We start from the raw sequence: 21,518 nt of genomic DNA, 5'->3' as shown, positions 1-21,518 counted from the left end.
TATAGACCTGTCCATAATAACGCTTTTATAACAGTTAGACAATAGGGAAGAAAAATAGTAAAATTAAGCTTATTTTTTAAAAAGCAATTAACTTCAAAGTAAGGAAAACGAATAGAAATCAACTAAAAAATCCCATAGGTTTACTATTGCCAGTGCTTCTATAGAAAGGCATTATGACCTGTCGGTATTCCATTTTTTATGTGGTTAAAGAAGAACAACAAATATACAAAAAAGAAAAAATCAAATAAACCTTGCCAGAAAGCGCTTTCGAAGCCGTAAAGCCAATTTTTGAACATCAAAATTTGTTTGATTGCACCTTCTCCGAACATCAATAACGTACTATGCAACTTTTTTATGCGACGAGGTAGCAAACAGACAAACAAGAGAAAAAGGACAGAATTAAATAATACATTGTATTTTTTCGAAAAAAAAAATTCCAAATTCATGAAAGCCGTTAACTACAAAGTGAAAAAAATTAAAAAGATTCCTTTATTCCTCCAAAGGAAGCCCTTGAGACCTGCAAATAGAAAGAATATGTCTGACGGCTGCAATAAGAACGTCAATTATGACAAAACTCAAAAATTTGTTTACTAATTCTTGTGAAAAACCCGTGTCGAAGCCAGTAAAGTCATTAATGTGCTGAAAAAACATTAGATTTTGCAAGAACGGTCCCATTTAGAGCCTTTCTATGACACCAATAGTCTCATATTTGAACAATTATCAAGATTAGGTAACAAATTGACAAAAAAGGAACAATATTGCGAAGTTAAAGTGTGTTTATTTTTATTTTTTAAACTAATTGTTTTCAAAGTCATGAACGCCATCAACTATCTACAATTATCAGAAAAATGGCTCATCTATGGTTCGTTCTCTGAAAATACAGTGAAAACTGTCAATATACAAGAAATTTCATACGACTGAAAAGACAAAGTAAAAGCGACAGTTAAACACAAAATTTAAAAAAATCAAATAAGTTTTCCGAGAAAGTAGTGTCAAAGCCGTTAATGCCATAGTCTCTGTCTTTAAGGACTTAAATATTATCTTTTCTCTCTTATTTGGACGCAAATATTCTGATTTGAGAACTGTCAATAAAGTCATAATGTGACAAAATTAGAAAACATGAAAATTGGGCAAAAGTTAAAAATTAAAAAAATGTGAAATCTAGTAGTATCAAAGACAGAAAACCATAAGTTAAGGCATTAAACCGCAATAAAGATGTAAATTAAAATCGGTAGAAAAAAAGAAGCTTTCTTTCTTAGCTGGCACTAAGCTACAAGTGGACCAAAATAAAAAAAGAGGCAAAGTTCAATAAACCCATTTTTATTTAAAAAACAAACAGTTCGAAAAGTCAAAACGACAATAAGCTTTCATATAAAAAACTAGATTCCTTATTTAAGAGCTGCAAAGGAAGACACTGGGGTTTATCATTTCTGAGCTTTGATTCGAAATGTTCTGATCTTTAAATAACATAAGAAAGATCGACTAATTTAATTTAAAAAAAGACCGACTGATTACAATCCCAATTGTTTTTGTATTGTAACAGTCCAAGATTGGTCCAAAATGCAAAAAAGACATGCTAACGTCGTTAGTCCATTAGGAACAGTCATTTTTTCATATTTTTTTAGATATAGATATGTTGTTAGCTAATAAATTTAAAAAATGCTGCGTTTTAAGTAAGAGCACACAGCACTTTAAAGTTTTAAAGTTTTAAGTACAGAGCACTTTCAGCTGCAGTGTAAGTGGAAATAACCCCCTATTGAATCTACAAGGTGGTGTTTGGGCAAATTTAATGAAAGTGGACTGAAGAAGCTTATTTCTTGCTGTTTTCGAAGAAAAAGTCTGATTTTTGAAATACTCAGCCAGAATTTTTGACAAAAAATTAAATGAAAATAAAAAATAATATTTGACGATTTTTTTGTCTTTATAAATATAATCAAGCGCACTTTTTTGAAAGAAATTTAACAAAGTTTAGCAAAATTGACGAAATTGTAGTAAAAAATTCCGGCAAATGTGAATAAAATAAACAGAATTCACTATATTTTCTCAAAAGTTTAAACCTCGATAACTCCCTGCAAAAAACAAAATCATTTTTTTTCAATTTCATATTTTTGGACGAGCTTTCTAGTGATATCACTCACAACTCTCTACGATGAATATATCGATCGGTCAAAATTGTCTGAGCAAAAAAAACCCATTTGAGTTTATAGTTCCTCCCCCCTCAAGAGGAGTCGGAACAATAAATATGAAGAAATGGAATTAAGCTTCCTTTCTGTTAACCCCAAAATTATATCCAACCTCGACAAGTTATGGTAAATTATCAAAAAAAAAACAATTTATTAAGCAAAGAAACCTAATTATTCAAACCATTACTTTTTGATTGTGCTTTGATACAGTTACAAGGATAGACTTTTCAAGAATTCTCAATTTTATGAATGAGCTTGCAATGGTCTCGAGAGAATCTTTTAAGCGTAGGTTTTTGAATAGAGAAAGGTGCAGAATTATCGAATTGACAAATCTATTAGCTGTTCCTCTTTGGCCGAGCTAGAAAAATCGAAATTAATTCTAGAGATGGTTTCATTTTTCGGGGAGGTTTCTGTTAGGTAGATAATCCAAATAATATTCCGCTTAAAATTCTTGTTTTTATTTTTTATTTGAATTATTTGAAAGACTCGCCTGAAATTATTTGAAGAAGAACTCACCTTCAAACTACCGGACAATCAGTTGTCTGAAAAGTGGCTGCAAATAACAGAAACTGGGGCAACAGCAAAATTAGGATGTGATCAGACTGTTTTTTTTTTGCGTTTTCACACCTCGTGAAATAAAACTAACAGCGAAATGAAACTTGCCCAAAGGAATTCTTTTGTTTGAAATTGTAAACGAGCCAATTGCGCGTGTTGTCTTTGTATTATTTCCCTTTCAAAAGGTGTGAAAGGATTTCTAAATGCTGATTGTGTTTATCAACTTTTTCTCAAACAATATCAGAGGAGAAAATAATTCAGCAAAACAGTTGAGTAAAAGTAGAGGTAATTTTAACGTTGATATGGCTATTTATAATCTCAAAGGGTGAAAAAAAATTGAAAATGAATTGATATGAACGATTAATTTTTTAAACCAATATGTTACTGGAAATCGCTTTCTTTGTTAACCAAGTTTTTATATCGAGATATACTTTTGAATTAATTACTATGCGTGTTTGATCGCGTCATCCGGGAATTGTAAATAAACAAGCGAAAAGCAATTTTGGTTTCTGCAACTTTAATCAAAACAATTATCTGTTGTGTTAGTTTTTCAATCAGTACATTTGATTAAAAGAGCAATTTTTGGGCTCCCTGTTTTTCCCCTCATTACTGGGATAAAAACTTAAGAAAAATAGCAAATGAACACCTTGCACATTCTCTATAATTCAAAAATTAGAAAGTAACATTGGCTTGTAATTTGTTAAGATTTAATGCAAGATGGTAGCGATAACATTTATTTGCAGTGCTGTAAACAGCTGAATAGCTACATATACTGAAACATATACTACCTTATTGATCGAAACCTTTAGGGTCTTCTATGACTTTTTGGCTCAACAAATAATAATGAGATACATCGTAGGTATTACAATAGAAGCTCTTAGGTATTACTTTTACTTTTATTTCAAAAAACTTACAAACTTACGTTAGTGCAAAATGAAAAAAGGGTAGCACCCAATAAATCGGAGGGAAACTAAAAAATGAAAAAGAAAATTATCGCTAAGGTAAGATCGGGGTGGTTTTGCTACTTAAATTATGTTTTCTCGTAAACTTGATTTGCCAATTAATCAAATTTTTATTTATTTCTGACTCGGCCATTAAAAAGGTTTTGTATACAACGCCAAAACGTTATGACAGCAATGGAAAATTTAAAATAGGCACAGAACTCAAGCTCAATAGTACCTTTTTACCTTTTTTCTTCTCTAAAAATTTGAAAATCATTCCTTCTACTTTGATATAGCTGTTTAAAAAGCTTGAAACCAAAAAATTTTAGCCAAATTTTTGGATTTATGAATATAATTGCGATACGAAAAACTGCGGGGATGAAAAAAGACAAGCCATTTATCATCAACTTGCTATGTTCAATTTTCACTAATAATTCTCAGAATGATCTTGCGAAACAGAAAAACTACCATAAATTCATTTCTATTATTTGCTAAAATCTATAACAACCGCAATAAATCAATTAAGAGATGGTAAATAGAATAATTTGATGCTTCGTAAGTAAATAATTGGACATGTCATCAGTGAGACTAAAAAAATTGTAACAATTACAGGCAGATCGAAGTTTCAAAAACAATTTTCCGCAAACGTTGTTGAAGCCAAAAAACAATCAGTAAAAACCGTCAGCTTTACTAAAAAACAGAATTTATCACTTCAACCTTATTTGAACTTCTATTGAAACTCTTAATAATTGAACCATTAACCGATAATAGAGTTGTCTGTATTTGGGAACGGAACCTTGCAAAAAGATTTTATAAAACACAGACCCAAAATAAAATCACAATCAACCCTTTTCAATGCAAAAATCAACGATGAGACAAAAACTGGCATTGCTATCACTGAATGACTGTTAAAAACCGCAATTGTTCTAATATATTGTGTAACAGTTTTTTTGGTGAACGAAAATCTTAATATTTCAAAAATAAAATATGAATTATTTCTAATTATCTATATAAATAAACTCAAAAGTCAATTTTTTCCAGAAAACTTTTCTAGGATCCATAGGCTCAATTAGCCCGTAGCTAAGTAAACAAAGTTTGTGTCGGTAATTTTTAGGTCCGAACTACCAGTCAACTTGGACAAAATGGGCCAAGTAGGCATAATTGATGCCATTTTTTTAAAAAAAATTTTGAATATTCAAAATTTTGGCTGAAAATTGAGCAAAAAAACTTGGTACAAGCAATGCTGTTTGCCGATTTTGTTTGTTCTTTGTATGTAAACTCATTGAGACTAATGTTGACAAGTTTATCCTAATTATAGCAAAAAGTTATCAAAACCTAACGTTACAAAGGTAGTCAATCGTTCAAAATTACGCTATCTGGAAAACACGATTGAACGCACAAAAGTGTTGAATGCAAATTTGAGCGCATGAAAATCTGGACATAAGCAACTGTGAACGCACAAAATTGTGAACACAGTGACCCTCGAGCGCACGAAAATTCAGTGCATTGAAATAAAAATGGCAAAAACTGTTCAACTTATTAATGATTCAACAATCTTATAAGAGTGCTCACCCGGTGAAAGTTTTCTACCTAGAAAACCTAAATTCATTTCAAAATTTGCCTAAATGCACTTCAGAGATCAAAATTTGCAAATCGCGTGGAACAGAGAAAATACTGTATTGGCATTTTGCCCTGTTTTCGATGGTTTTACTGCAAAAACTATCTAAACGTTGCTGAAATTGTAGCAAAAACTAAGGTTTTCGTTTGGATCATTGGTATCCCTTTCAAACAATATCGTCATCAGCCAATTTCATTATTTTATATTTACCAATTATTAGGGCTTTATATCACAATCAGTGCTCTAAGATATCTACATTTGGTCTGGGACGGTCTGGAGAAAAACATGTTCTGTCTAGGACGGTCTGGCCTACTGTTTGCCTGGAACCTCAAACTGGGTACTAGTTTCAACTAAAGTTCTTGGGATATCAAAGAAGTGTTAAGAGATTGTGAATTTAGATGACGAAAAAAACTCCTCTGGAATCGAGATCGGACAGCAATTGATTTGAACCCTTTTGTTAACGGTGCTCTGAAAATAGAGCTCATGTTATTTAACGTTTGTTATATATGGAAGAGGTCTTCAAAAAAATGGTCGCCTATTTTTGCTATTTCTTCATTCTTCTTTATTCCACTCATTGCCTCTAGCCACATTATAAAACTTTTGAGCGCATACTTTCTTGCAATTTCTTGCTGGCTGGCGAATAAAAACATAATAAAAAGTGAAGCAAACTTACCCGCCAAGTATAATCAGCACGAAATGATTCGGAAGAAAATTTTTCAAGTTCTTCTATTAAACTTTCACTCGAACTAAGCGAAGTGTGAATTTTTGTACATCGCTACAGATTGTTTTCAATAAATTTTATTGATTCAGATCAATCAAGGCAATGGCAATAAATTTTAATACTTTTTTTGATTGGAGCGACTTAATGGAACGTTAAATGAATAAAGCGAGTCTTTGGTACTTAACGTAAAGTTTTGACTAATTTTTATAACATATGCCGGCGTTTAATCTTCGCCTTAATGGCTATTGAGAAGAAGCGATATGATAATCAACTAATGGCTATTAAGCTTTTGATGAATAGACGGTTTGTAATAAGAGTTACTCAGAATTATCAGCTAAGTGTCTACCTCTGTTTTAATTAATTTTTTCGGCCCATTTAACAATTTTAATACTTTCGAGTTTAATTAATCACATTTGGTCATATTAGATAGTCAAACAATCATCGGGGTTAAATTGACTGTGAGCAAGTGGTGCTTAATCGTGGGAGTCCGCGTGAACAACTATAATTCATTCACGAGCACTTTAAAAAGATTTCTGTCCGCTGGTAACAAAAAACTTTCTTAGCCTGATTGGAAGCATTTCTTAGGGCCAACTACAAATCTAATGATGCCATTGATAGTGTTCTCTTTAGATCAACTACCTTTTCAATTTTGATCATATTTGAATCAAGTACGATTTTTTTAAGATTTAACAACGGCTTTTGAGAATCGTGAAAGAAGCTTACATCTTATAAAATTAACTTTGTTTTCGACAGGTCTTTGTGAAGCTACTAGGTTTAAAAGTATACGGAATACGAAACATAAACTCATCTCTGAAAAATTCCTGAAGTGGCCTTTTCTGTTTGCTTGCTTGAACGCAAAAGAACACAACCTTTTGTGCCAACCCTTAATTATGAATGATTATATTAACTATTATGCATAAAAATGATTTACAGTTGCAGTATCTGCAGTGTTTTGAGTTTGACATGAACTATAGCTGTCATTGCCTCCAAAATGGCCCATCATGCCCTCTTGTGCATTGCTCGAAAGTTCAAAATTGTTATAAAAATTTTCAAAATTTATTATTATTTTTGTAAGAGCAGAGAAAAAAAATCAAAAAACCGCTTGTCGAGGCTGAATTCTTTAAAAAAATGCTTACTGAGCTTATTCTGAGAAGTCAAGACTCTTAAAATAATATGCAACAGTGCTAATATAGACTGTTATTATTGGAATATCATGAATCAGTAGTTGTTTACTACGACACTAGGGTACGGGAAAATGACGCTCATAGCCAGCAGATTGCCAGAAAAGAATCTGCAATAGCTTCTTAGATCTGCATTCTCAAAAAGATAGTAAAAGAAACAGACCGAAAAGAAATATCCTTTATTAATTGATGAGGTGTTAAATTTTGATTAAGAATCTGATTAAGTTATTGCTGCTTCTATGTACGAGCTGCTCTCAAATAGACTTCAATTAGAGTTATACGCACTCAATTGACCTTATCTTTCTCAATTAAAGAAAAAAAAAGTCAGTTTCAGAGTCAAGAAGTCAATTTTGAAAGCGGGGTAAGTCACGCCTGACCAAAAAAATAATCACGGGAATGAACAGAAAACTCGCGGTAATAAGAGTGAAAATTGACGTCACACACGTAATTCAGTTAAAATTGCATGAACAAATGAACAAAAAGCAGATTTGAAGTGACTGCAACGTCATATGGTCGTAACGATAATCCCGATGACGAAATAAAAAAACATAGCAGGACAAGTCCTGACGTACAATCCAAAGAATTTTCATTGACTAAACGGAAAAACTAGAACAAGAATGGACTATGAGTGAATTGAGACAACCATTTAAAAAAAATCAGATCAAAAACTAAGAAAAAAAAACTGAAAATCAATGTCAAAATGCCGCATGTGATCAAAAAACCACTAGCGAGAAATGAAAATTCAATTCAAACAAAAAACTAGGCCTATAATGAGCTGTGAATGGATTGGGAAGACCATTTAGAAAAAATTTCTGATCCAAAAAATCGAAAAAATAGTAAAAATGAGAGTGGAATTGCCGCATGTGAACAAAAAACCACTACCGAGAAACCGAATTTTTGTTCAAGCACCGTTTTCTCACTCAACTTTAAAATTAGAGCGAAAAAATTTCACGCCACAAATCCATTCGCTTTTTCGCTGCATTTCCTGTTTCGGCGTGACCAAAATCACTACTCCAATTTGACTTCAAAAATCATGAAAATGTGTGAACAAATCTTAAAAAAAAAGACAGCGCCCCAATACAATTCAAATTCGTTGAATTGTAAAAACCAAAAATAAGGACAAAAATAGCCCCAGTGATCGCTGTGCGGCTATTAAAAAAATAATTAACTGGAAAAATTCGTTTGATCGAGCATCCATTTTTATGTAATTTTTCATATGGTTCTGTGTTCAACAAATGATGTTTCATTCTATGCTTTTGATTATTTGAAAGACTTATTCGGCAACCCAAATGTTTGGAAACTTTTCATGAAAGAACAACATATTTGTTTAAAATTTGATCAAAATTAACGCGTATTTTTTCTGTAAAACTTTTGCAAAAACTAAGCAGAACAAAAACCAGATGCAAGCTCTTTTTAGGTTTCACTTGCTTAAATCTACCGAAAATTTGAATGCAGTAAGTAACCAGTCTAAAAAACGTACACCAGATTAAGCTTGTAATACAAACGTAATCTCTCCGCCGTATAGATTTTGTAAGAAAAATCCGCCGTATAGATTTCTCGTTTAATTTTGGGAAAAATGTGATATCACCATTTTTGGTTTCAATGTCGTTTTAACTTTGTTTTTGGAGCGCGGAAAATTTTCATCGATTTGGCTCATTTTTTATTTTTTGTGCTAAACATTGAACACGTTGTTTTTCAATATCAATAAAAATACTTGTTTCCTTGTTCCCAAAATTGGTTCGAAAACTAGAAAGAAGAGTATTCGAAAATATAAGGCTGTGTCGGCGTGCTAAACCCTTGCACAATACTATAGCAAAAACTAGTAAAAGAGCAACCCACTAGAAAAAGAGTTAAAAACTGAGCTCGTCAAATTAAACTGGTTGAATTTGTCAACCTCAGTGTTGAAGTCCAGTTGAATTGATAACTGGAAGATGAAGTTTCTTATCAATAAACGGTTTCTACCTGCACCTGAAAAAAGTGGTAAAATTTAAAAACAACAGCAGAAGTTGATATCTAATAGGTTCGATAAAGCAGAGCACGGAGATTCTGCGGTCTTTGATATGAGGCTAAATCGAGGAACATGCTAAAAAGGTCAGTAATGCCTTTAAAGATGAAACTGGAAAGCACTAAAGAACTCAATTTCAGTTAGAGTTTTCGACAAAACAATTTTTCACTAGAAACTAAGCAACAAAATGAAAAGTTGCGTGTCCAAGATGAAGCACATGGTTGTAGCCAGAAAAATAAGTTTTGATGATTGTCATTAAGGAAATGGCGAGATTTCCAGGAATTTAGTAGTTTTCAAATTACACTAGCGCTGTAAATTACACAAGTTCTTGATCAATCTAAAATTCATAAGAACTCTTATTGAGTGCTAAAAATTTTATTGCAAAAGTCTAAACAAGCGCTAGCAAAGGTAATAAGATTCGAGCACTTAATAACAGAAGCCAAAAACCACATTATTAGGAGCCCTTTTTAAGTTCGTCCCGAGCGGTTCTGCTGAATATTATAAAGCGGCTTCTCACCAAGCACCAGTTTGCAGAGTTCACAGTCGACTTGTATCTAAAAACACTTCAAAGAATCTCAATTTGTTCAGACAAGAAAGCTTGGTGTTGCAGAAAAATATAAAAATAGCCCAAAACGTTTTCGTTTCTGTATATTTTATGCTAGAAGTGATGACGTTAGAAAAATAACAAACATTAATGACTACTCTGGTACTGTCAGCAACCTGAGTTTCGGAGGGCCGAATTAACATGAAAATCATAAGAACAGAGGCTTTAGATGAGGCTGCTTCAGTTGCACTTTTTTAAAGTCAGACTAGGGAAATTCGAAAAATTACATTTGCCTTTCATTTATAAGCGCTGTAATCATAGTCACTCCCATTCCAAATCTGGCACTATATCTTCCATCAAACTACTTTGAGTTCCTCTAAATTTTAGAATTAAAGTCAGCGTGCGCGTCAAGGGAAAATGTCAAAGGTGCATGTGCGTACAGCGTATTATGCTTAATGGAATCTTTTTCATTCTGTTCAGCTCAAAAATAGACAAAAATTCATAATGACCATGGTAAATGCAGAATAGAAGTTCATTATGTTTATGCTAATTTCAGAATTGTACTCTGAATTTTATCATGAAATGCCTAATAAGTGCCCTGATCAGAACTGGTCATGGAAAAAATCATAATGAAATTTTCATGATTCAGTACTGAATTATTATGACACTCAGATCCGGGTAGTCAAGCAGCATTAGGTGACGAAATAGAACAAATCTATGCTCGTCATCCTCGTGCACTCCATCTAATTTGTCATCTGCTAGAAAAATTCAACTGGCATATTCATTAATGTTTTTAAAGTATCAAGAATAGCTAATTTAGCTTTTACAGAGCAGCTGTAATGGGCAATTATACTGACCGTTAGCAATTTACGTCACTAATTTTGATGTTTTAGTTGTTCCAAAAGCAATCAGACCAACTTAAGTATGTGATGGTTTCAATGAAACATCAAGAAACTTAGAAGTTTTATTAAAGTTTCAAAGAACGAAAGAAGAACTTACCTGACGAACTTTATTGCTGTGTCGATAAGTAATGGCTACAAAACTAAACTCAATTCTAATTTTGTTTTGGCGCTATCATTATCTTATTGACCTATCAATCATATGTCAGAAGTAAATTCTCCCACCAACAGAAACCTGATTCTAACATCCACCGACCTCCAACTAATGAACTCGACTGTACCCAAGCCATATATGATTCTCATGAAATGTTGATGAAAATAGAATATCACCTCCGGGATTCGGAGTTAAGATCTATTCACATGCCAATCATGTTAAATATTTTTAGCTAATCTAAATTTTCTCTGTATATTTTCGCATAGATAACCACTATAAATACAAGCTAATTTTTGTATATTTTCAGTTCAAAATTTAATTTAAAATTCAACTTATTGAATTCTTTGACCCGTGTTATCGACCACGACAATGGTGTCCAGACCAGCTACAGACAGACAAATTTTGGATCTACAGAATGCAGAATCAGCTACTGCGTGGATTATGTCTTTTGTGGCGAAATGTCGCGCAGAGAAGAAAGAGGACAAGGTCAACACCGATGGTACTGTACAGGACCTACAGGTAACCAATCTCTTTGTTAGTATGTGCGGGCAAGATGCAATTATTAATCTTAGGAGTTTAATGAGTCCTAGGAATTTAATAGACACTCCGTATAAAGACATCAGATTGGCGATTCAAAACTATATTTCTCCTAAAGAGAGAGTAGTAACGGCAGAAAGGGCTAAATTTCTGTCCGTTATACAAGGTGTAGGGGAGTCAGACGACGACTTCCTAGCACATCTTAGAGAAGAAGCACGCTATTGTGACTTCGAAAAATTGAAAACAGCGGCCAACCCCGAATAGGAGTTGGTAAAAATAAAGTTTATCTCAGGTTTGAGGGACCCTGAAGCAAAACTTAGACTACTAGACGGTATTAAAGCAAAACCAGCAATGTCGGTTACTGAAATGACCGAGAGCTTACAGTTCAGAAGTCAAGCAATGGCTTTTGCAAGTTCTTCATCAGGTAATAAGCCCTTTACGGTGAAAGAAGAAGTTGGGTTCAACTTCAAAAAGACTTTTCGAAAACCAAATGAAAAAAATTACGACTAATAAAAGCAACAACATGTGCACTAGGTGTGGAGGTAAGCCACACTCTAGTAGACCTTGTCCAGCGCTAAGTAAGAAATGCAACACCTGTGAAAAGGTGGGACACTTCTCAAAAATGTGTAGAAGCAAACCCCAACCAAATTCAGGTAAGTACAATAAACAGAATAACTTTTGCGAAGAAGAAAATGTTTCTTCAGAGCAAGCATCTCCAGCATCGGAGATGGGAATGTTTTATACTAAAGAACAAATCTTTAGCATGTCTGTGACATGGGAATATATCTCAATAAATAACTGCAAAGTAAAAATGCAGGTAGACACAGGTGCAGATAGCACAGTGATATCATCAAAAATATGGACTGAGCTTGGTAAACCTCAGTTGGATGGTAAGATAAGACATCTTGAAGCTTATGATGGTCATCAATTAACGCTTCTGGGATCACTTACTTGTGACGTTGAGTGGAACGGAAGCAGGCTCACTCAAAAACAACTTGCAGTTGTGCAGTCTGATAAAGAATTTGGACTACTTGGTAGAGACCTTCTACCCAAGCACGGAGTGAACAACATAACAGCCGAGCACCTACCTGCTGTGAAGGGTTACAAAGCTCATGTGAAGTTGATACCAGGAACACAGCCAATGTTCTGCAAAGCCAGAAAAATACCTCTACCTCTTCAAGACAAGGTCACAGAGAAGCTGGAACAAATGGTCAGACAAGGCATCCTTGAACCGGTACAGCCAGGAGGAGTCACTAATGCATCTCCAGTGGTGTGGCAGAGAAAGAAGAGTGGAGAACTGAGACTTTGCGTGGACTTGAAAGTGCACATCAATGGAAAGGTCATGGATGAGGACTACCCAATACCATATATGGAGACGATCTTCCATAACCTACATGGGGCCTCATACTTTGGCAAAATTGACCTCTCAGATGCCTACTATCAAATTGAACTTGACGAAGAAGCAAAAGATATATGCACAATCAACACATCTCAGGGACTGTTCAAGATGTGCCGACTACCTCAGGGATTGAAAAACTCTTCTTCAATCTTCCAGAATTGCATAGAATCAACACTCAAAGGAATCAAAGGTGTTGTGATCTTTCAAGAAGATATATTGGTGTATGGAATTACCAAGGAGAACTTCGACAAGAGAATGCTTGCAGTAAAAAGTCGACTATGTGAGAAATACTTTACTATTAATGAGAAAAAATCTAACTCAAAACCAGTCGATAGCGTTAGCTTTTTGGGATACTCCATTTCAAAGGAGGGAATAGCACCAGATCCCAAACATGTTGAAAAAATAAAAAATGCAAAAGCACCAACTAACAATAAACAACTCGAATCGTTTGTTGGGCTAGCTAATTTTTACGGAAGAATGATTCCTGATTTTGCAACAAAAATGCTACCCTTAACTAACATGAGAAATAGCGATTTCTCATGGGGCAAAATGCAACAAAAAGCCTTTGAAGACATAAAAAATGAATTATCTGCTAACCCACTAGTACAGCCGTATAGTCTACAAAAAGAAGCAACAGTTACTACTGACGCCTCTGAAAAAGCCATTGGCGGGGTTCTTTCGCAAGAAGGACATCCAGTCATATATGTATCGAGAAAATTGACTCCAGCGGAGCAAAACTACTCGAACATAGAGCGGGAAGCACTGGCAATTGTCTTTGTGGTCACAAGATTGAAGCAATTCCTTCTTGGAAGACGATTTACCCTACAGACTGACCACAAACCACTCAAATATCTCTTTGCACCAGACGAGGAGATCCCGAAGACAGCATCAGCGAGAATCACAAGATGGGCAATAGCTCTAATGGGTTTCGACTATGAGTTGAAGTACACACCAGGGGAGTAGATACCCCATGCAGATGCTTTGAGCAGAATGGATTTTGACGAGGACGAATCCGACAACGATCGCGTGTGCTTCGCAATCAATAACATCTACTTCGCTCAGAGTGATTTGGTGACCCAAGCAGAAATCAAAACTGAACTTGGAACAAACAGACTCTTCCAGGACATAATGAAACGAATCAAAAGCGGCAATTGGAAACAATGTTCAGAAGCGGAAAAAGGATTTGAACAACAGAAAGATGCACTTACTTTACATAATGGAATCATCTTCAGAGGTGTTGTTCCTTTCATTCCACCCAAACTACGACACTTGGTTTTGGCAAAATCGCATGAGACACATCCCGGAAAAAATGCAACTGAGGCATCAGTCAGAATGATAGCTTGATGGCCTGGCATTACCCAAGACGTTCAACACTTTGTTAGTAAATGTAAGAATTGTCAATTGAACAGGCCTAGCCTGGGAAAAACAGTCTCTACGTGGCCAGAAGCCGACGTTTGGGAACGGCTCCACATGAACTGGGGTTACGTTAAGGACCAAGGCAATATATTAGTAATTGTTGACGCGGGTTCTGGTTGGATAGAAGCCTTCCCCGCGGGAAATAGAACATCAGAATCAGTTAAAATATATCTTAGTCAAATCTTTGCAAGATTCGGAATACCAAAAACTTTAGTTTCTGATAATGGTCCTGAATTTGTAAGTGGTGACCTTAAACAGTGGTGTGAATCACTGGGAATTAAGAAAATAGAATCACCCGTCTATCATCCAAGAGCTAATGGACTAGCTGAAAGAGCAGTTCAGACAGTGAAGCGGGCACTTCAAGCGTGGAGTCCCAACCTTAATGTGTCATTTGGAGCATTCCTGCAAAGGGCACTGATGACACATCGCAACACTTCAAAGACGAGGAGCAAAACTCCAGTTGAACTCCTGTTGGGACGCAGAGTGAGACTACCAGCAATAGCAGATTTCGACTTGTGCGAACCCATTCTATTCAAGGCCAACGAAAAGACAAATACAGTTCCTGCTACCTTCATCATCAGGAAGGGCCTGAACACATCTTTCATACAGCCTGAAAACTCAGCATGGACTATTCTAGTGAGCGACAACCAAATTGCGAGACTAGACGAGGACAATGTGAAAACTGAACCAGCAGTGGAGGAGACCATATCTCAATCAGAACTACAACCTCAGAACACAGATGTGGGACCTTCACATCAAGATGAAGCTTCTGCAGCCACATCATCTGCAAAGCACTAACAACCCGAAACCTCAGAGCCTTCACGAACATCAACCAGGAACAGAAAACAACCTGACAGATTTGGAGAACCTATACCCACAAACTTGCTTAAAAAAGGAGGGAGGATGTGATGGTTTCAATGAAACATCAAGAAACTTAGAAGTTTTATTAAAGTTTCAAAGAACGAAAGAAGAACTTACCTGACGAACTTTATTGCTGTGTCGATAAGTAATGGCTACAAAACTAAACTCAATTCTAATTTTGCTTTGGCGCTATCATTATCTTATTGATCTATCAATCATATGTCAGAAGTAAATTCTCCCACCAACAGAAACCTGATTCTAACATCCACCGACCTCCAACTAATGAACTCGATTGTACCCAAGCCATATATGATTCTCATGAAATGTTGATGAAAATAGAATATCACCTCCGGGATTCGGAGTTAAGATCTATTCACATGCCAATCATGTTAAATATTTTTAGCTAATCTAAATTTTCTCTGTATATTTTCGCATAGATAACCACTATAAATACAAGCTAATTTTTGTATATTTTCAGTTCAAAATTTAATTTAAAATTCAACTTATTGAATTCTTTGACCCGTGTTATCGACCACGACAAAGTATTTTAGAAAAATCGACATTTTTGGTCAGGTAAAATTTACCTACACTATAAATTCCGTTACATTGAATTTGTCTATCAACCCGCAATGATTTTGAACAAAACAACTGATGCACCAAAGTTGTGTTTTACGGGTTGGAAAGAGATCGGCTATGTTGACAGATTTAAAACAGTTTAGCAAATTTAATTGTTAATTCAGTTGCTTCTAGTTGTACGTTTCGGAAGTATGACAACAGATCTAAAATTACCATATGTGAAATCAGTTAAAAAGAGTTTTTCGGAAAGGCTTTAATGAAAAGTAATTCAGAACCTTAATTCTTGAAGTTTGAAACGTATCAGTTGTTCGGACAACCCTAATTTGACATTTTCTATCCTTAATGGGTCTTCTATTTAGTAAAGCCGAGTTTTTTTGTAAAAATTGTATTTTTTTGGCAGAAAAAAAACTTGTCCAACTTTTCTTAAACGCAAAATTTATTTATTCAATCAATTTTCTTGTCACAAAATGACCGAAGATTTCAATTTAAAGAGTGACTCGATAGTTATAATTATTTCAAATGTTTTGAATTTTCACGAAATTTCGGACTCTCGCTGTTGCCTATTAAGACAAAGGTTGTTGTGATTACTTTTTTGCACTAAAAAATCTACACACGCCTGAAATTCATCGCAATCGTATATAAAACGTGATGAAAGTAATCTTCATAAGACTTGAAGTTGCAATAAAATTTTTCACACCCTTTTTCTCAGCTTTTGGTGCTAAGTTGAGAAAACTTTGTTTTAACTGTTCAGTAGATTTTGGAGTGAATTTATGCAATTTAATCGCCCATTCAATCGCCATTAATTTTATAGTATATTGTTCAAACCGTTTGAAGTGAAGTGAAACGCTTAATTTGAACAAATTATTTGATATCCTTTGTTCACATGTGCAATGATTATCTAGAAAGTGAACCAAGATGAAGTCTTTTTTTATAAACAGTCTAAGCACCTGCTTTCAATTTCAATCAATTACACTTGATGGCAAAAAAGTTAATATAGCATTTTTACATGGTAAGCTGCCTGTTTTTCGAGATTTTTCATATAAAATGCTTTATTTGCAGGAATCAATTGATGTAGTTTGATGGCGGTAATTCCAGAAAATAGCTTATTTAAAGAGAAAATCTGAACATGGAGGTTGGGTAATGGGCGTGAGGTCATTGTTCTGACCGCATCTTATCACATTTTGTGAAGCAAGCCGACGATGACTTCTCGAAGCAAAAACACAATCATTTTACAAATTGCAAATTAATTAGCTGCTGAAAAGTAAAAGAATTTTTTTATATATTATTATAATTAGCTAGGGAGCGATAGCTAGGCTATTATTGGTCTCGTCGTGGTTTTTAAACAAAGCAAAGGATATGGATTGCAGTGGAGGGCCATTTCTTATATCCTGTTTGGAGTTTTTCTATTCTGTGATATCAATGAAACGTCACGGGAGTAGTGAAGGCAACAAAAATAATATCCATTAAAAATGTGAAGTTTTTTTTCAAGTTGCTGCTATAGTGGAGTGAGAATTTAGGTGGTAATAAAAATTTTCTGGGAAATTTTAGCATCTGTTTTTGCTGTTTTTCACATTACGTAAAGGATACTATAAAAATGATAAAATGTTCCTACGGTGCACAATTGCAACAATTTGTTCCGCCAATAACAGCAACGAGTTTCGTAAGGGTATCACTGTGTGTTTTTATATAATATAGTAGGATTTCTCAGTTTTGCCAGTATTTCTCAATTTTTTGTGCGTTGTTTGTTTTTAACAGTTCGTGCGTCAGTACTAATGTGACTTTAAAAAACACTTATTGCATTTTTTCAGTTCAATGCTTGAAATTTTCAATACAAGAACTCGATTTTTTTTTAATTTTGATTTTTTGAGGTCTGCTTGTAATTTTTGTCATGTCTGTTGTCCTATTACATAAATCCATAAATATAGGTCCAGTTGTCTTTCTCTGGGAGCATACGGGAACTAAAAAGTTCTTTAGGTTGATGATTAATGAGTTTTGCTTCGAGTTTATTTTTTTCAAACAACAACAAGGTTTATTTTGCCGATCATGGTAATTTTCTTGAAACTTTGCAACTGTCTCCATAGAGAACGGGCACTTAATTTTTCTCAGCAACTATTTTCAAAATTAACGAATAGTTTGAGTCGTTAAGCAAATTATTTTTCATTTTGATCCTATTGCTTTCAAAATTGGGTTTAATTTTTAATAAATCTGTCAATATGAGTAGGACAGGTTTCAATGTGCAAGTCTAGTATTTGGTGGAGAATTGTTTTCTTTATAGCAGGCACAAGACAGAAAAAAAGAAAAAACAAAAGATGAAATGGTAGTTAAAATCAAATATCTCATCATATATGAAATAGGAAATCTTCCTAGAAAAGTTGGCATGAAACTTGAATAATTGCTCTCCAACAAAATTTGTACCAGTGATATTTATCTTGTGCTCTTTTTTGCGATTCTTTGTTTACCAATTTTTCGTCAGACTCATTTGAGTTTTTGTCCTCAAAATAGGGGTTTACAGGTAACGTTCAAAGGACATTAATTGGTTCAGAAACTCCATTATAGCCTTGAGTTTTTCTTGTTTCTAAGTATGCGATACAACATAGGCATCCTTCATCCTCAACTGGCTACTATCGAATCCAACCACTAGCTGTTCGTCTGAGAGTAAACCACCCGACATTAGTCAATCATTTTTTTTATTCGAAGGAAACTCCAAAAATCAAAAATATGACAGATTTAACTTCAAGAGTTGTTTGTTTGAATGATTGTTTTGATGGATAACTAAGTTGCTCAAAGAGAACCCTGTAATGTTGATGAAAATTATGAGGTTGTGAAAAGAATTTCGTTACTTGTTTTGAACTTTGTTAATTTTTTATGACAGACCTGAAATCAAAAGCTGTTCAAACAAAACAAACTGATGTTATTGATACGCAGTTTCCAACGAATTAGGAATGATGCTAGTAGCATCTCCGAAAACTTTAAACAAAACAAAAATGACCATTTAAAAATAATTAACTCAAACTAATAACCTGCAAACATTGACTTCAAACTGCAAATAAGTGAATTGCACAATAAAACTTCATTTAAATAACAAGCAGCCATTTTTACCAGTTTTACTGTCAAATTATCTAATTTTAGTTAAAATAAAGCAATAATGTTAAAAACGATAAAAATTGGATCGTATAAAAGCTGTTTGGTAACAATGATTATACGCTAAGATTATATTTGTTAAATCTATGTATTTATGATCACATTTTTGCATGCATAAAAAGGTCTGTACCAGAAACTCCACTAAAAATTGGACATTAGTTTCAAACGTGAAAGGGAGATTCGCAAACCTCAATAACTCCACGGAATATACGAAATTTAAAGACCCTCGATTTAAATTTTCCACACCTGACGTGCTTTTTAATTTCTACAATCAAAATATCGGCCAAAATTGACTAAACAAAGAAAAACAAATGATCATATAGTTGCTTTGTGCGCACATGACATTCTTCAAGTCAAGCTAGCCCCATTGTGGAGTGAATTGTTAAGTCGCAACATATTGTGAAAAAAGTTTTCAATTTGAAGCATTGTTTGTAAAGATTTCCCTACAAAATACTGGCAGATAACAATTTGTCGTGTCTAAAAATCTATCAATCTATCTAAAAATCTATCAATGTTTTGAGATGAATTATTATCTATTAACAGAACATAGATCTATCTGACGGAACAGAATCTTGATCATTTGAATATTGCTTGATCAGAAAAAAACTTTAACATTATATGTGTGTACCGTTGTCGAAATAAACGTACTTTCAAGGGCAGTTGCTTCAACTCACAGATCAATTAAAAGTATTAAGTATGAGTTAATAAAACTGGTCAAAAAGCTGAGGGAAATTACTCCCTGTAATGACGATGGAAGCCTGTAATGATGATCACTTTATGTACATAAATAATTCATTGAAAGTTTATATATATCTAAGATAATACTTAGAGAGGGAGATTTAAATTTGCATTTTTTCCAAGAACTCTTTAGAAAGCAAAGAAAAAGCACCCATCGCGTAACAAAGTCATATCGTTTGTTAAATAGAAAACTAAGGCGAGACCAAAGCAAGTTTGTCCTGAAAGGTAACTCTGCAAGTGAAATCTGAATAACTGAAAGCTGTTTGACTTGAATTGATAGAGGTCAAACTAACTCTTAAGACACAGCGGTCAATGTTGCCTTTATCAGGACAGTACCCGTCTGTAACTGGTTGATTGACAGATATCACTCAGTTCACATTTCGATATTGATAGGGAAGGAACTAAAACCCTGCTAGTTAAAATAACTTCTTTACCCAATATAGATAATAGAAACAACTTAAATAGAAACAAGTTAGTTTTCAGTACAATCCCTGTTCATACATCACATCAAAGTTTTTAGAAGTAATTCTAGGTCATAAAGGATTCTAAGTAATCATGCTAGGTCATATATGATTCGTTTGAATTTTTTGGCAAAGATCATACAAAATTCCAACTGCTCCAAAAAGCTTTGATCGTACTTAAACCCACTGCTCTGAAAAACTTAAACCCACTCCTCTGAAAAAAAGGCACCATCGTTGCAACATCTGTAGAAAAAAAAATCGTTGTGAATGCTATGACATATACAATATGTATCAGTTCTGAGTTGTCATAATTTGACAGTTCTTAAAAAAATATGAAGACTGATGCACAAAATTTGAAACGAAAATCAGTGACTTACCAAAATTTGAAACTGATAATCCAGTTGATTAAGTTTAAACCATTTTTTGGGCCTCGTGTTTATCCAAAAAGTAAAAGAAATTTATAAGCAACAAATATATAAGCTATGAGCTAACCTTTCAGAGGTACAACTATTTATGTCGACCAGGTTTCCTACGTCAAATAAATAATGTAAACCACAGACAACTCACCTGAGATTTGACAATTGCACGTTTGTATTCCATAACCAAACAAGATGGGTGCAATTACCAACATAAGTTATCAAGTTATATAACTTCTGAAACGTGTCAATAAATCATAGAAGTCAAGATACCTGTCACGCCGCAAAAAACGCACTTTGAGGGCTTTTAACAAGCCTGAAGCGAGTTCTGAAGAAATTATGAGCAAATTGTAGTTGATAACTTTTGCACAAACACAACGTGGGGTCACTAGTTAAAAACTTGCAGTGGTTGGTCATTTGAACAGCTGTGTAATTGTTCATATGGACGAGAGCAGACTATAGCCGGGGGTTAATAAGTCGTTGAAAGTTTACGACTTATTGAGCAGAAAGAACGACTGAAGATACACTCTTAGTCTTTGCTGAGAGAGGTTTTGAACTCAATACAATTTGGCATATACATCTTAATAACAACAGATATCAATCAAAAACTGCATTAAATTACAAATCATACCTGGTTAGATTATAACAATTAACAAAATCTAATACTCATACGCGCAAAAAACGAGTAATGTAAAAGTTTTACGATCCGATGTGTTTTTCGTATGCATGGTTTACCTGTCTTTGATTAGTGACCCTCCTTTATTTACTACTTTACTAATGACATAATAAAAATATTTAATGCTTTATTACTCTGTTATAAAAGTTATAAACTCTTGACATTTGAGATCAAAGGAACACTTATCACTTACACGAACTCTCTAAACAGACCCAAACAGTATCAAAATGACCATTTCATGGCAATAGATTAAACTGGAGTAATTGAATTAACGTTTATTTTATTGTCTCTAATCAATTTCGAGATTGTGAGTATTAAATTGCGAATATTAATTTTTATGATGTGAGACGTTAGCTAAATTTGGTTAAAGTCGAATCTCCTGTATTGTTGGTCGCAGTTTCTAAGAATTAAGTTTGAAGTACATAACTATAATAATATTACTCGAATGGGAAAAATCACAGCTTGGTTCTTATACCTTAAAGTTCACACAAAATAA

The 21,518-nt window shown here is 34.0% G+C and overlaps 1 protein-coding gene across 2 annotated transcripts in view; it reads right to left on the bottom strand.

Annotated features, from left to right (window-relative positions):
- LOC142344844 (extracellular serine/threonine protein kinase four-jointed-like) overlaps positions 1-20,814 on the bottom strand; it is a 61,245-nt gene extending 40,431 nt beyond the window's left edge. The window contains exon 1 of one of the 2 annotated variants that reach the window (XM_075396849.1): positions 20,498-20,814. The gene's annotated coding sequence lies outside the window, so the exon portion shown is untranslated. Of the gene's footprint in view, positions 1-20,422; positions 20,444-20,497 lie in introns of those variants that run through there. The other variant, XM_075396859.1, reaches the window with a different exon arrangement.
- Positions 20,815-21,518: the final 704 nt, after the last annotated feature.

This window comes from Convolutriloba macropyga, chromosome 8, assembly GCF_964194025.1.
Source record: "Convolutriloba macropyga chromosome 8, txConMacr16.3, whole genome shotgun sequence".
NCBI classification, from domain to species: domain Eukaryota; kingdom Metazoa; phylum Xenacoelomorpha; order Acoela; family Convolutidae; genus Convolutriloba; species Convolutriloba macropyga.
The sequence above is the reverse complement of the archived record's forward strand: the minus strand, read 5'-3'. Positions and strand labels throughout refer to the sequence as shown.